Below are 4,854 nucleotides of genomic sequence, written 5' to 3' on the forward strand. Positions count from 1 at the left end.
ACATCCAAATATCTGTTTTCTTCTGAGTCACACTTAATTGACAGCGTTTCTCCCTTAGAGTCATATAAAACAATGGTGTCTGTGATATAAAGAGTGATGCCCACAGAGCAACCAACTGCCCCATCCAGGTCTGTGCTCTGTAAGTACCTTGTTCTTCATGAGCAGTTCTGACTGGAGGCGTATGGGTAGAAAATGATTTGTGTCATTTCTAGCACAGGAAAACCAGCTCTTAGTTTCCTGATGATTTTCCTCACACAGCAGCAAACGATAAAGCCTTTTTTCAGAAAAGTCAGCACGTGGCTCCCATGTGACTGAGTGAAGAAGCTAAGGCTCCAACTGACCTGCACTGTTGCCTGAACTAAACTTCGGTTAAACAGTTCCCTGGAATTTGAGGACTGCTTTGACCACATCCCAGTCTAGCATGGTAAGAACTGTAGTTGGAATGTAAAATGAAATTTAAAAGAATAAATAAATTATAAAAAAGTATTGTATGTAAACAAAAAAAAAGGTCTTGTGCCCTCAGTTTCTTTGAAACATGGAATTGTCCTTGGAACGTGTTTTTATGCTCCTCCCAGCTTTAGTAGATAGGAGTGAGTTTACTGCAGATTAGTCATTATTGCTTACTGGTGTTATACAATTTAATGTTTAAACTATCCTTTATATGCTTCTGTGAAAACATGGTTTCTGCGTGTGTGGCCTGTTCTTGTATACAGCTTGAACTCAGAAGAACTTTACTCAGCGACTTTCTTAACCCTCAGCGTATCCTATAAACTGTCTGAGGTTCTGAATGATGTTCCCTATCGCAGGAGACTTTAGGCTGCCTCATCTATTGCTCCATTCTCCCAGGTCCCACCACCTCAAGCACAGTGACAGACTTACAAACCATAAGGTAAAATAAACTCTTTCCTCTTCAACTTGCTTTTGGACATATCATAGCAATAGACACCCAAACTAAAACACCAGTTCTCATGAGATAGAGAGGCCCTTGGTTTATACCATTTGACTGTTTTGTGGTATAATACACATACCACAACTACTTTCAGGTCACCAATGGGCTGTTACCAACCTAACAGCTGTTTCTCACAAGTCAGCTACAACCTGGCCCGACACAACACCAGACACACAGTACAAATGTCTTTCTAGTTTCTACTGTTCTTTAATGCTCAGCTTGATTAGGACATAAATCTCTCAAGGTGTCCCTTTTGTCCATGTCTTTATGGGAGCTCTGGGCACTTCTGTACTTAAAAGTCAACAGAACATCTGTAACAGAGAAAGGAGATAGCAGAATGTCAGGATCATACTCACACATTTCAAACAGTGTGCACAGTCAATGTTTCCCTTGTCACTGACACTAAAAGTAACAAACAATAAATAGCACATGAAATAGCTATTAACAGCTGTATCAGTTCTGTGATGACCAGCAAGTTCTGTTTAGTTGTTTCAAATAGTAAGGCAGTTTGTTATTTAGACACACTTTCTAATTACCACTTAAGAAAGTTAGTGTTTTATGGCTCATGTGTAACACATTATACTATCTTCTACTTTAAATAATGACAGAATTTCAGTAGTCAGCTTTTTTTTTGCATACAGAACCTTTTATTTTTAGTACTGCTGATACCGAGAAAAATAAAACTAGATCATTGACCTCATAGTTGAGGTCATATAACTTTAACAGCATCTATTTTGCCTAGCTGGGGAAGTTTTTAATAATTCTTTGTGTTTAGTTTGGTTCAGATGGGCAATACTGTTGGAAAAGGAGATTGTGGATAACTTAGCACAGTTTAAAATACAAGGAACCATGTTGGTTACTATCTGTTGTGAAATGAGAAATGGTGGGATCCAGAGGATGGTTAATGACCATAGTCACTCTGCACCCTCTAAAACCTTTCTTTTGGACCAAGACTTCATTGTGAACTGATGAATCTGATCAGTTAGAATGAGACTCAGTCCGTTCTTGGGCCTCTTCTCCAAGGAGGCTTGGCCCTGTGTGTTATGTCTTGGATGTGGAGGGATCTTAAGGCCATTGAGGCAGGCCCTCCTACGCGGTAATCTGTCCCTCCATCACAGAATCGCACATTTCTTCCTCAGTAGCTTGGGAATGTGGAGAGTTCCTAAAGTCTCCACTATGCAGACCTTAGAGGAGGTAAAAATTACCCGTGGAGGTAAAGTCCTAAGCGAAGCTGTTACCGCTCCCTTTGAGGAAAACACACATTATAGAATGTGTAAGACAGTGGCTAACAGGAGACAGGCTTGGGCAAGCAAGTGTCCTACCCACTGAGTTGTCTCATCAGTTCATGGCATGTTAGTTGTTTTTGAAAGACTTCAAGCTTATTTAAAATAAAAAAGACAAAACAACAACACAAATATACTAATGGTTTATAAGGACATTAAAACAAAATGAATCGCTGGTGGGACAAATTTAAATAACACAATTCAAATAAGATCTGTAACTGTATGTACTCTTGGTTTTAAAGTCACAGCACAGATTTACATGCAAACACCAGTATCAGAGACTGCAAAGTGGTTCCTATGTAACCTTACCAGGAATGCCTTCCTTTGTCCTAGAAAATGAGGTGCTTTAAGAAGTTTAAGTAAGCTACTGCTCTCAATGTTGAAACACAAACACACTCCAAGCAAATCTCCCTGCTTCTGGGGGGGAGTGTATTGTTGTTTTCTTTCACTTCCTACCCTTGGTCAAAATTTTAATTCTTCTCAAAGGCTGAAATCCCCTAAATCCCTTTCTATGACCTTCAATACTTGAACTTCTAATTCTGGACTTAAAACTCCATTCACAAATGAACTGCGGGATTCATTCACCGTTTTTCCCCTGGCTTCAAACTTCTCTTTCCCTAAATTAGACCACACAACACCAACATTGCCTCTGTCACCTTCACGTCAGACCAGCTCCTAGACTGAGTGCTTCACAGCCAAGCCAGAACAAAAGCTGGTTGTACCCAGAAGATACAGCTTCCTCAATGTCTGTTTCCACGGTGGCTTTCTCGGCAGAGGATACTATGCAGCTTTGGGCCTGGTGGATTGTCTGGAGGGTGACGTAGTAGGCTCCAAGATTCATACATCTCAGCCTGGAGCAGCTTGGCCTGTGTTTTCAGAGTGGGACATAGATGGTGGAGGGGGGGAGGGTTAGCTTTTAATTCTGTGACAAATAACTGATAAAAGCCTTAAAGAAAGAAATGTTTATATTGGGTCACAGCCACCCTGTGTCAACAGACCCCACTAAGGGCTCCTCCTCTGGTGACCAGGAAGCAGAATCTGAGGCCTGGCATACAAAGCACCTCTGATTAGGCCCTGCCTGCTGTCTCTACCACTTCCACTTCCGGTGGGTGCCAGAAGATTGTAATTTGGTCAAAGGATTGACCTGTTGATAAACTCAGCCCTCAAAAGACTTCAACTGCTGATGATCAAGCCTACAGCACTCCAGCCTTGGAGGACCTGTCAGATTCAGACCATGCTCTATTTAATGTATGTAATAAAATGACACATACCACCTTCTATGCCAATCTTTTCTAGGTTGAAATACCTATGATTAGTTGAAGCTCCCTCTCAAACCTAGTTAAAAATTGCTATGGCCTGGTCTTTGCAACAGTGCTTCACTGCAGTTACTAATCTTTCTCTTGGCTGCTTGAAGTGGTCTTTCTTGGTACTTAGAAAATGTGAGGGACAAGCACAAAGAGGGATCCAGAGGTCACCCCAAGAAATAGCTGAACACCCAGACTGAAAAGTATTTCTAACTCACAGTTCTTTCCCCCAAAGCTGTCTGCCAATAAATACTGTTCTGTGACCAACAACACCAGAACACATAAGCAAAAACATCAGGAGCTGGGAAAGAGCCTGGATCAAGGGTGAAAATCCACCCCTCCCTTCATGGTAAAAATCTGACCGGCATCCTGGGGTTGGGTTAGAGGCCAGAAGCCACTGCAAGGAGCTGCTCTGTTCCCACACAGGAGATCTGACTCCCTGGCAGCTGGCAACTTTCCTTGGTGCAATGGGTGTTCCTGGCACTCCATGAAAGCCCTCCTCCTCCCCCTCCTTTCTGGGCTCCTTTTCTCTCCTCACCCCCACACTCCACACCCTACCGCACACACCCTCCCACTCCTGCATCAATAAACCCCTCCCTTACACATTCGGCACACACATGCCCCCCAACTTCCTCTCCAAACACACCCACGTACCGAACTCTCCCACACACACCCAGGCGGCACAGGGCAGTCTGCGGTGCATCCTCTCCACAGGCCACAGAGACCTGAATGCTGGATGTACCACACAGCACTTCCTCTTCCGCTTGTTATCATTATTTTTCCTTCACTCCATCCCAGCCCCTCCTTCCCACTCTGCTCCTTCAGCCTGGGGAAGCTGGCTTTCAATCTTGTTCTGCACATTTGTAATCTGTCACCAGCGGGAAAGTTGTCTGCCCTGCATGTGCTTGCCTGCTGTTCGGCAGGAAGGCTGAAGGGGGGAGGGAAGTCACTGGCAGGCTAGTCTATTTCTGGAAACCACAAAAACTCGTTTTCCCTCCTTAAATTACTAAAGGAACCATTCATCCCAGCTCTGGAATAGTCACCAGCTTTCCTCTCTCTCTGTAACCATGGCCAGGTCCCATCCATTCTTTAGAATCATATGAGTGTGTCCCGCTGTGGCACCTGTCACATCCAATCTACCATGACCAACAGACTCTAAAGACTACATAGACAGCAAGGAAAGAGGGGGGAAGACTGTTTATGAGTAACAGAACCTCATATATTTTCAATGTACCCCAACTTCCTGGACTCTCACCCTTAATTTGTAAAACACAGGTCCTGTCAGCTGACCACAGCACCTGACAACTTTGCTAGGACT

At 43.4% G+C, this 4,854-nt stretch overlaps 1 long non-coding RNA gene across 2 annotated transcripts; it reads right to left on the bottom strand.

Annotated features, from left to right (window-relative positions):
* Positions 1–1,136: 1,136 nt before the first annotated feature.
* Positions 1,137–4,446, bottom strand: LOC106022369. Of its 2 annotated transcripts, none has more exons than XR_002385922.2 (3): positions 4,191–4,446; positions 2,889–3,098; positions 1,137–1,260 (listed from the first exon to the last, which is right to left on the bottom strand). It is a non-coding gene; the product is annotated as an uncharacterized LOC106022369 (long non-coding RNA). The 2 variants fall into 2 exon arrangements; XR_001197365.3 differs by having other exon boundaries at positions 2,955–3,098; positions 4,191–4,439.
* Between the last annotated feature and the right edge of the window lie 408 nt (positions 4,447–4,854).

Source organism: Mesocricetus auratus, unplaced genomic scaffold, assembly GCF_017639785.1.
Source record: "Mesocricetus auratus isolate SY011 unplaced genomic scaffold, BCM_Maur_2.0 Super-Scaffold_100010, whole genome shotgun sequence".
In the NCBI taxonomy this organism is placed as follows: Eukaryota; Metazoa; Chordata; class Mammalia; order Rodentia; family Cricetidae; genus Mesocricetus; species Mesocricetus auratus.